The sequence below is a fragment of the Xyrauchen texanus genome, chromosome 10 (assembly GCF_025860055.1).
Source record: "Xyrauchen texanus isolate HMW12.3.18 chromosome 10, RBS_HiC_50CHRs, whole genome shotgun sequence".
NCBI classification, from domain to species: domain Eukaryota; kingdom Metazoa; phylum Chordata; class Actinopteri; order Cypriniformes; family Catostomidae; genus Xyrauchen; species Xyrauchen texanus.
The window spans coordinates 19,881,384-19,893,214 of record NC_068285.1 but is presented as its reverse complement, the minus strand read 5'-3'; the positions used below and the strand labels follow the sequence as shown (position 1 = coordinate 19,893,214).

Here is an 11,831-nt window from a genome sequence, read left to right as displayed (position 1 = left end):
CGTGTCTTGACTGCAACAGAGACTTCTGCTCGAAGAATTTCAAATGTGAGTGTACTTGGAGCAGAATGAACATTATCATTACATTAATGCTACCATAATTATTATTTTTTTGTTCTGGACTATATAATAAATATTTTATCAAATGTTATTCCACACTGATTTTACGAGTTTGCATGCACTATACACAATTAACTAATACTGGCATTATATTAATGCTGTTTAGCTAGAGGGGAACTGGCCCCCACAGTGAGTCTGGTTTCTCCCAAGGTTATTTTTCTCCATTAACCAACACCTTAATGGAGTTTTGTGTTACTTGCCACAGTCGCCTTCGGCTTGCTCACTGGGGTTCTAAATATGATTTAATTAATTTACAATCATATTTACTCAAACTACACAATGAGATATTACAGTTTAATTTTCTGTTAAAGCATGATTTTCTGTAAAGCTGCTTTGAAACAATGTGTGTTGTGAAAAGCACTATACAAATAAAAATGACTTGACATTTTCAACTATGTTTTTCTGTCTTTAGTATTGTTGGTACTATTTCAGTGAACATAACGCCTGCCTGCGAAGTACCTGTTGGTTCCTGCATACAATAAGAGATGGAGATGAAAAGGTTTGTGTTGTAATGATGTCAAATTGGTATATTGTTTCAATATCCTCTACTGGTGAAATTCAGAATGTCTGAATTGCCTCTAATTGTGTTCTTAAAGCTTGTGGTCTCTAATGGTTTGTTTGTTTTTCCTGTTGCAGTTCTGTATGGAAACTGTGAAAAATTTCTGTCATGTTGGTAAACATGTTATTGTATTGCGAGCAGGTAACGGATATTTATTGAACCGTTTAATACACAGCATGACTTGTTTTATGAAAGTGTTTGTGACCCAGGAATAGTTCACCCAAAAATGCTAATTCTGTTGTCATATACTCCACCTCACGTTGTTCTAAACCCTTTTGACTGCTGAAGAATGCAAAAGGAGATGTTATGCAAAATGTTTCCCTCAGTCAACATTCGCTTTCATTGCATTTTTCTCTATACAATGAAAGTAAATGGTGACTGAGGCTAACATTGTTCCTAACATATCCTTTTGTGTTCCACAGAAGAAGGAAAAAATACAGGTTTGAAACAGCATGAAGGTGAGTAAATGATGACAGAATTTAACATTTTCAGTGAACTTTAGGGTAAAAATTGCTTCTTTCTGTTTTCTGTCCATCTTTCTATGTGAAGTGGAGGTGTTTATGGGATATTACAGCCGAAGTTCTCCTGGTGTGAATTTTAGTCAAGAGACTGTAAACTCTCTGCTCTCTTGTCTTCTTAATCTGGGTTTACTGAGAGAATTTGTGGTCATCACCAACTTGCTTCTCAGACACAAGAGGCTGGTGAGTATGTTTGTGATCAAATGTAATTGAGGAATCTAATATATATATATATATATATATATATATGTGTGTGTGTAACAGGGTTATGTGGGCAAGGAGGAGGTGGGAACCGGACGAACCATCAAAATAATGTTTAATGAAAACTTTAAAAAGACACAAAAATAAACACACTGCAGCTGCGTGTGGCTCTCTCCCAAACTGCCGCATGCAGCTTGGCCTTATCCCTCTCCTCGGCTGATTAGCCTGATTGGGGGGCGGTCATGCACACTAATGGCCCGGCCCCACCACCCTCCTCATCACAAAATATATATATATAATATATTTCTCTGTTATGGAGAGAAATTGGTACTTTTATTCACCAAAGTGGCATTCAACTGATCACAAAGTATTGTCAGGACATTAATTACTATTGCAATTTGAAAAACATTTTCAGAACTTTTTAAACTACTTCAAAGAGGTCTCATCAAAAAATCCTCCACGTGCAGCAATGTCAGCTTTGCAGATCCTTGACATTCTAGCTGTCAGTTTGTCCATATAATCGGGTGACATTTTACACCATGGTTACAAAATCTTTTCGGGAACTTCTCACGCACCTTACAATCTAGCTGATCCCACAACACTAAGATCTGTAACACTCTTTTCCAATTATCTGTTGTCCAATGTCTGTTTCTTTGTCCACTCTAACATTTTCTTTTAGATTTTCTGTTTCAAAATTGGATTTTTCTTTGCAATTCTTCCCATAAGCCCTTCACCCCTGAGCCTTCTCTTTACTGCTGTACATGAAACTGGTGTTGAGTGTGTAGAATTCAATTAAGCTGTCAGCTGAGGACATGTGAGGAGTCCATTTCTGAAATTTGAGACTCTGATGTACTTATCCTTGTTTATGCCGAGTTCACACTACTCTATTTTAAGCCCGATCGCCGACAGTTTTGAGGAGATTGCCGTCAAAAGCCCGAAATCGTAGTCAAATCGGAGCTCGCTCCAGTGAGTGATGATCGCAATGTATGAATTATCAAAGATGCGATTTGAGAAGCATGGACACGTCCCCGATTTCAACGAGATATCTAGAATGTTAAATATCTAGACCTGTCTGGGATTCCAAATTGTGCAATATGAAATGTTTTGACTGAATACAACTGCAGCGTTGACCTACAGCCAATGAGAGAAAACGGGACATGGGAAGTTTCAGTGGGAGGAGTCCTGATGGACCTGCAACAGAACATCAACTAGCATGTCTGCGGTATCAAGAAAGTTTTGTAATGAGTTTACCCCTGTCGCCAATAAGTCGTGTAATTTCAAAATGCTACAACTTCCATGACAAAACAGAAAGATGTGTAATATGAACGGTACCATGATCCAACGTCTTTTGAAAGTCATGTATTGTGTTAGTTGTATCTGGGCCTTCCAAATATCTTTCTGTCCTTGTTAGAGCCAGTTGTCCTTTGTATGAAATACATCTTATTTATTTTTTGGCCATTTCAAGCATTGTACAGCCATCATTCCTTAAAACAATGATTGAGTGACGAATTTCTAGAGAAAGTTGTTTCTATTTTCTTTTGCCATATTTTAACTAAAATTGACCAAGTCTATCGCATACGTGGCAACTCAAAAACAAACACAAAGACAATGTTAAGCATTATTAAACGAATCAAATGGCTTTCAGCGGTTATCTATATAATGGCAAGTGATTTTCTAGTACCATATTAGCAACTTAGCATGATTACTCTAGGATAACATGTTGGATTGATGGCTGCTGGAAATGGGGCCTGTCTAGATTTGATCAAAAGTTTACTTTTTTCAAATAGTGATGGTGCTGTTTTTTACATCAGTAATGTCCTGACTATACTTTGTGATCAGAATGCCACTTTAATTCAGAATGCCACTGTACCAAATTTCTTCCAAAACAGCCAAATCTGTACATTATTCCAAACTTTTTTCCGCCAGTGTATGTGTGCAGAACTTCATATTTCAACATCTGTGTTTGTGATTTGTGTGTTAGCCTCCATCTGAGCTTGTGTTAGCCGTTTTTAAACATGTGCGAGAAAGAGGATTGATCAACTATGTACCAGAGCTCATTCACCTCACCTCAAAGGTAAAGTTCACATTCATGATCTTGATCATGTCCAGATCCTCTTACATTTTCACTTTAGCATGTTAACTAGTTTTAAAAAAAAATCGTTCTCTCAAAAATGTAAATCCTGTCACCGTGTCGCTCGCTCCAAACCAGTATCAAGATTTTGTTTTGGCCTCCTGCAAAATCAGCAAAAGTTTGCATATCAGCTGAACTGATGAAGTGAAAAAGGATCTGATCTTGAGATGATCTCCTGTTAGTGCATTTAAAACAGTTAGTGCAAGTAAATCCACAATTCATCTCTGTGTTACTGTGTTTAGCTTGTCGAGGCTGGATGTGTATTCGGTGTGGATCAGTGTGAGGTCATGCAGAGTCACCTTCAAATGATGCAGGTTCCTAGACAACAGATGGACATTTTTCTAGCTGTCAAGTGCAGGTATTATCTCTCTCTCTTTAGATTTTATTTGTGCCTTGAGACATTATGAATCTGTGCCTCAGTGCTTTTCTAAGCTATATACAAACAAGCCTATTGGTACTCATGCCCTAGCAGATGTTTTGTGTTACTGGTTTGTACGATTAAACTTTACCTGTTCGATTTTCAGATTGAGTGTCATTTTCAGGAAGTAAGGCTTTTACACATTCCAATCCTCATGACAACAACACTCAAACTTTCACACACTCACACTTTCCTTTATGTCTGTAGAGCAGTGGCCACTAACCCTCACACTGCAGAGCTTTCTGATCTGGCCCAGGCGGTGGTAAGAGTAGAGGTGAGTTTGCCAACTATTTTTCGTAGTTTCGTGACCATATATACTTGTTTACATATTTATTTTTCCTCTTTATCTTTCTGTCCTATACTCTGCCATGTTTTTCGATTGTCAGTTTGATTACTATACTAAATATGAATATATACCATTTACATATGCTTACTTATACTACCAGATAAGCAACATACAGTGAGTTAATACTAAGGAACATTAGTGTTTATTTCTTTTATACTTCCAATAAGCCAACGATATATAAGTTGCCAATTTTCAGTAAATAAAAGGAACATAAGGCAAGTCTGCAGGGTCAGTTGGCACTTGCTGGCTGTACATTACTGGGGTCTGCACTTGTGCCTACTTTAGCTAACTTTACAGGCATTTTTCTTGTGCTGCTGGTCTTACTGATGAACTTGAAAATTGTCCCTGAAGGCAGAAACAAAAATTTATATTTCATACATCGGAACAGTGCAAAGTAATGGTATTAGCTAAGTTTCAAGAATAATAATGTTAAAGTTTTTGTAAACCATGAAAAATAATTAATTAATGAAGACTAAAAGACAGATAGAAAAATATTAAATGGGAGGAAGACAAATGAACAATAAAATAGACGTTTGACAAATAAATGCTCCTTAAAAATAACACTCTAGCACCATCTAGCTTTCTGAAAATTATCACTGTTGAATGCTTGTCTGAATGTAATATTTTCTAGAAAATATTAAATAAATCTTTTCTCAAGAAATCAGAGGTAAATATATGAGCACATTTTGGACTAAAAAGTTCTAATGGATATTGATTATTGAAGCACTGGCATTACAGCATATTTAGCAGAGCTTGTATGATTGCACAGGGATGCAATCCCCTTTTATCCCCTTTTCTCCCCAATTTGGCATGCCCAATTCCCAAGGCTTACTAGGTTCTCATGGTGGCGCGGTTACCTCAATCCGGGTGGTGGAGTTCAATTCTCAGCTGCCTCCGCTTCTAAGACAGTCAATCCGCACATCACGTGGCTTGCTATGCATGACACCGCGGAGATGCACTGGATATGGAGGCTCAAGCAATTCTCCGTGCTCCATTGAGAGCGAGAACCACTATTCATGACCACGAGGAGGTTACCCCATGTGACTCTACCCTCCCGAGCAACCGGGCCAATTTGGTTGCTTGGGAGACCTGGCTGGATTCACTCAGCATCAATACTCGCTGAGCTACCCAGGCCCCCAATTATTACATTCATTATTACAAATCATAAATGTCGTGTTTTGATTTTGCATGCTTTGATGTGTACTGACACACATTAAGAAGCTACTTTCGATATTAAATTTGTCATGAAACAGTGGCCTAATATCGAAGCTGGAGAATTGGAGTAGGAGCTTTCTAATGATAATGTTAAAATTAACCCTTATGTTGTGTTCTGGTCATTTTGACTCTGATTATTTTTTTTTTATGCTTTTTATTTAAATTTTATTTTTTTATACTTAATCCTATTTATAAAATTCCTTGACTTCATTCATATATGGTATCTGAAATCACACTCACACACACAAATTTGACCATTTTCTTCAAATGGTTTTATTTTACTTTGATATACTTGTGTTTCTGGTCTAAAATGACCAACCATCGGAAATTATGAAATAAAGAAATATTAAGTGTTCACTCTTTGAGGGATATTTCAAGATCTACTTGTTATGTTGTGAATTTTATATACTAATACTCACTGCAGTTTGGCCTCTGAGTGAAACAAATTTGATCATTGCATTCTTCTAATTGAGACATTTCCAACGATATATAACACATCGCTATCTTTTTTTATGGTTTTACCAACTCTGAATATAATTGTTTTGGTAACAAATTTGCAAATGATTAGAAGGAAACCGTTCTTATTTGTCAGCAAATAAAAAGCATTATTTAAGAAGTGGTAGGATCAGTTATATACATTATAAAGTCCAGATTCTAAGCTTTAAAATGACATCTATTTTGTTCAGATCAAGGAAGTTTTTATTAATTTATGTAATTATAATTGGTAATTATTTTTGTTTTAGCAGAGAGTTCCCTCCACTGGCCAGGTATAAGCTCAGTTCAATTAATCCTCCTATCAATAAAAATGTTTTCTTGTTAAAGTAAGTTCAAAAAAAGAGTACAAAACCTGTCATAATTACTAAAAAAGCAGTTGATAAAGATCTAATGTGATTTCTCGTGATGATAAATGCAATATGAGAGCTTTATAAACAATCTTAGTGGGCCGGTCATTTTTGACCGGGAACACAAAATGTGTTAGCACAAGATGAACACAACACAAGGGTTAAATAAGAATATTAAATATGATGAGAGTATATGCCACCTTCTTGCTTGGCCATTTACTTTCCTGGTGTGTTTTCCTTTTTTTGTTCCTAACGTGTAGTAACTATAGTCATGCGTATTTAATACATTACACATCTAATTTTACCTGGTGCTTGTTCGAAATGCATATGAAATAATTTCTTTGAATAATTATAAATACTCCCTCAACCCCCTCCTCCTCCTCCTCTACAGTTGATATAACATTTATATTTGCATGTTATAGAATTGTTTTACTGTTATGGTTATGTTTGCATCAAGGAGCTCTTTTGCATGGCAAAAAATACAAGTACTCGGCTGCTTATAACATCTTTGAGAGCATGGGGTTGTGGATTGGGGGCCTTAGGCCACTTGCAGATAGGAAGGACCGGCACTGGCTATCCTCTCAATCGTCCCTTTTTCTGTTTTATGTGTGTGTGTGGCCAGATGTTGAAGCATCAGGAAGACTGGACTGGTTTGGCACAAGTGTTCTGTGGTGTTTGTGTTGGTACACACATTCCTACTGAACTTACCAGGTTCTGCTCCTGTGTTACAATGGCACTGTTGAAAGAACCTAAGGACAAACTCACCCTCCCATATGAGTTATTTGCTGAATCAGGTAAGCATGCACACCTATACAGTACCTGTCAAAAGTTTGGATAAACCTTCTCATTCTTTATCATGACCTATATTCCACATTTTAGAATAAATGTTATCACAGCTATGAAATTAACACAGTATGGGAATTAACTAATTAAATAAAAATAGATTATATTTTAGTGTCTTTGAAGTATTCACTCTTTGTGTAGATTACAGCTTTGCGCACTCTGGGAATTATCTGTCAACCATCTTCATGAGGTACATCCTGGGATGCTTTTTAAAAAGTATTGGAGTTCTCATGTATGTTGGTTACGTGTTTTGTTTTTGCTTCGCTTTCTAGTCCAACTCACCCGAATTTAATTAACATTTAGTTTTATAATTCCTACATAGGCAGAATATATATTCGTCTACAAAACTAATTTCAAGCATTTAAGTATAAATCACAAAATTTAAGATCATGAGAAACATGTGTCAAAAATTGACCAGGTTTAAAAAATTAGAAAGGTCATTGAAGTCATTCATGGATGAAAACGCCTCTAGCGTGGTCATCCACGTAGCCCTTATTATCAGGTCTTAAAGGCTATTGGCAATTGCAACAGGGAAACCCTGTCCATTGCCTTTATTATTTACTGCAAAAGCCCAAAATGACATAACGTTACATCTCTTCTGAGTAGATAAGTAATTGGCTCTCTGGTTAGATGTGTCACTCATCTCCCTCAGAAAATCGAGGTTACAGCCATAACCCAAAGTTCTCTTTCATTCGACATCTCAATATGGGATATAGATGGTGCCTTTTTTATGCTTCCAGCACTGCAAGCGTCAAAGCAAATCTTGTGATATCTTGTTTATAGAACCTCACAAACGTGTGTGGCAAAGCCCAATTGTCTGCAACTCAAACATGCTTGGTGGAGATTTCCTTGAAAAAAGCCAATGCAGCAGTCATCTTAAGTCATGGAGTCTATTTATATAGTCATAAATGTTGCTTCTTATTTCTTAAATTGTGCATCCTGGTTTCCTCACTCCTCCGTCCTCAAGCCTGTGAACTGGAAACCAATCAAGGTCCGCCATCATGAAGGATTGTTTTAATTCTCTAAATGCACTGCGATGTGGTGAGGAATGGTGAAAGCTTATCGAGGACACTTGAGCGAGGCAGCACAGGCACATCCTATGCAAAATACTTTTTGGTCGAAGCACATGACACACGTAAATTCTCTTCCCCCTTCACATCTGACAAAAGTTTTTATTCATGTTTCACCTTCACTGTTTAAATAAACCATAATTGTCACATAATTTAACAGTATCCCTTGAATTATTGGTTTTATTATGAAAAAATAAATTTACAAAATTTCAAGATCATAATGGCAAGCTCTCTGAGGTAATGCAGCTGTGCAGAGATGGCACTTTGAAGTGACGCTTGAGTGAGCAGGACAAATCTGTCTCACTTAAATTCCTTTGTCCCCATCTCCTTTCCTTTCATCCTGTCCGAGGACACACAATTTTAGAAATGAGAAGCACCCACTGTCAAAATGTTCTAGTAATGAAAAGCTCTTTATTTCATTGGTTAGAAGTTGGCCTTTGGGAGTGCAATCTCTTTAAAATGTTGAAAAATCCAGTACCCAGGAATCACAAATGATTACACTTGGATATTGATGTTGTGTTTTTTTTTTTGCTAGTATGTCAGCAAGTCTCATTCGATGACATGATGAAAACCATTCTGGGTAGAATTGGAGTCTCACTGATCTTTAGGTACCACAAGACAAGAGACTGGAATAAAGTGAGTGTATATGCTGTTTGAATAAGCACATGCTACAATAAGAATCTTTGACTTGACTAATACAGTGCATCCGGAAAGTATTCACAGCGCTTCACTTTTTCCACATTTTGTTATGTTACAGCCTTTTTCCAAAATAATTTTCCTCAAAATTCTACAAACAGTACCCCATAATGACAACATGAAAAAAAGTTTGTTTGAAATCTTTGCAAATTTCTTAAAAATAAAAAAAAACAAAGAAATAACATGTACATAAGTATTCACAGCCTTTGCTCAATACTTTGTTGAAGCACCTTTGGCACCAATTACAGCCTCAAGTTTTTTTTTGTATGATGCTACAAGCTTGGCAGACCTATTTTTGGGCAGTTTCTCCTATTCTTCTTTGCAGGACCTCTCAAGCTCCATCAGGTTGGATGGGGAGCATCGGTGCACTCCTTTGTTAATTTGGCTGTGTGGTTAGGGTCATTGTCCTGTTGGAAGATGAACCTTGGCCCCAGTATGAGGTCCAGAGTGCTCTGGAGCAGGTTTTCATCAAGGATATCTCTTCAGTGCTGCATTCATCTTTCCCTCGATCCAGACTAGTCTCCCAGTCCCTGCCGCTGAAAAACATCCACACAGCATGATGCTGCCACCACCATGCTTCACTGTAGGGATGGTATTGGCCAGGTGATGAAGTTTCCACCAGACATGATGCTTGCCATTCAGGCCAAAGAGTTCAATCTTTGTTTCATCAGACCAGAGAATTTTATTTCTCATTGTCTGAGAGTCCTTCAGGTGCCTTTGGCAAACTCCAGGCGGGCTGTCATGTGCCTTTTACTGAGGAGTGGCTTCCGTCTTGCTTCTCTACCTTACAGGCCTGATTGGTGGAGCGCTGCAGAGATGGTTGTTCTTCTGGAAGGTTCTCCTCTCTCCACAGAGAAATGCTGGAGCTCTGTCAGAGTGACCATTGGGTTCTTGATCACCTCCCTGACTAAGGCCCTTCTCCCCCGATTACTCAGTTTGGCCAGGCGGCCAGCTCTAGGAAGTGTCCTGGTGGTTCCAAACTTCTATTTACGGATGATGGAGGCCACTGTGCTCATTGGGACCTTCAATGCTGCAGAAATGTTTCTGTACCCTTCCCCAGATCTGTGCCTCAATACAATCCTGTCTCGGAGGTCTACAGACAATTACTTGGACTTCATGGCTTGGTTTGTGCTCTGACATGCACTGTTAACTGTGGGACCTTTTATACAGGTGCTGGTCATATAATTAAAATATCATCAAAAAGTTAATTTATTTCAGTAATTCCATTCAAAAAGTGAAACTTGGGTAATGTATACATTCATTCCACACAGACTGATATATTTCAAGTGTTCATTCCTTTTTAATTTTGATGATTATAACTGACAACTAATGAAAAACCCCAAAATCAGTATCTCAGAAAATGTGAATATTGTGAAAAGGTTCAATATTGAAGACACCGGGTGCCACACTCTAATCAGCTAATTAACTCAAAACACCTGCAAAGGCCTTTAAATGGTCTCTCAGTCTAGTTCTGTAGGCTACACAATCATGGGGAAGACGGCTGACTTGACAGCTGTCCAAAAGCCGACCATTGACACCTTGCACAAGGAGGGCAAGACACAAAAGGTCATTGATAAAGAGGCTGGCTGTTCACAGAGCTCTGTGTCCAAGCACATTAATAGAGAGGCGAAGGGAAGGAAAAGATGTAGAAAAAGTGTACAAGCAATAGGGATAACCGCACCCTGGAGAGGATTGTGAAACAAAACCCATTCAAAAATGTGGGTGAGATTCACAAAGAGGGGACTGCAGCTGGAGTCAGTGCTTCAAGAACCACCACACACAGACGTATGCAAGACATGGGTTTCAGCTGTCGCATTCCTTGTGTCAAGCCACTCTTGAACAAGACACAGCGTCAGAAGCGTCTCGTTTGGGCTAAAGACAAAAAGGACTGGAGTGGTCCAAAGTTATGTTCTCTGATGAAAGTAAATTTTGCATTTCCTTTGGAAATCAAGGTCCCAGAGTCTGGAGGAATAGAGGAGAGGGACAGAATCCACGTTGCTTGAAGTCCAGTGTAAAGTTTCCACAGTGATGGTTTGGGGTGCCATGTCATCTGCTGGTGTTGGTCCACTGTGTTTTCTGAGGTCCAATGTCAACGCAGCCGTCTACCGGGAAGTTTTAGAGCACTTCATCCTTCCTGCTGCTGACCAACTTTATGGAGATGCAGATTTCTTTTTCCAACAGGACTTGGCACCTGCACACAGTGCCAAAGCTACCAGTACCTGGTTTAAGGACCATGGTATCCCTGTTCTTAATTGGCCAGCAAACTCGCCTGACCTTAACCCTATAGAAAATCTATGGGGTATTGTGAAGAGGAAGATGCGATACGCCAGACCCAACAATGCAGAAGAGCTGAAGGCCACTATCAGAGTAACCTGGACTCTCATAACACCCGAGCAGTGCCATAGACTGATCGACTCCATGCCACGCCGCATTGCTGCAGTAATTCAGGCAAAAGGAGCCCCAACTAAGTATTGAGTGCTGTACATGCTCATACTTTTCATGTTCATACTTTTCAGTTGGCCAACATTTCTAAAAATCCTTTTTTTTGTATTGGTCTTAAAGTAATATTCTAATTTTCGGAGATACTGAATTTGGGATTTTCATTAGTTGTCAGTTTTAATCATCACAATTAAATGAAATAAACAGAAATATATCAGTCTGTGTGTAATGAATGAATATAATATCCAAGTTTCACTTTTTGAATGGAATTACTGAAATAAATAAACTTTTTGATGATATTCTAATTATATGACCAGCACCTGTATAGACACGTGTGTGCCTTTCTAAATCATGTCCAATCAACTGAATTTACCACAGGTGGACTGCGATCAAGTTGTAGAAACATCTCAAGGATGATCAGTGGAAACAGGATGCA

The 11,831-nt window shown here is 38.2% G+C and overlaps 1 long non-coding RNA gene across 1 annotated transcript; it reads left to right on the top strand.

Annotated features, from left to right (window-relative positions):
- Positions 1–4,149: 4,149 nt before the first annotated feature.
- LOC127650183 (uncharacterized) lies at positions 4,150–8,839 on the top strand. Its single transcript, XR_007971399.1, has 3 exons — positions 4,150–4,218; positions 6,970–7,141; positions 8,796–8,839. It is a non-coding gene; the product is annotated as an uncharacterized LOC127650183 (long non-coding RNA).
- Positions 8,840–11,831: the final 2,992 nt, after the last annotated feature.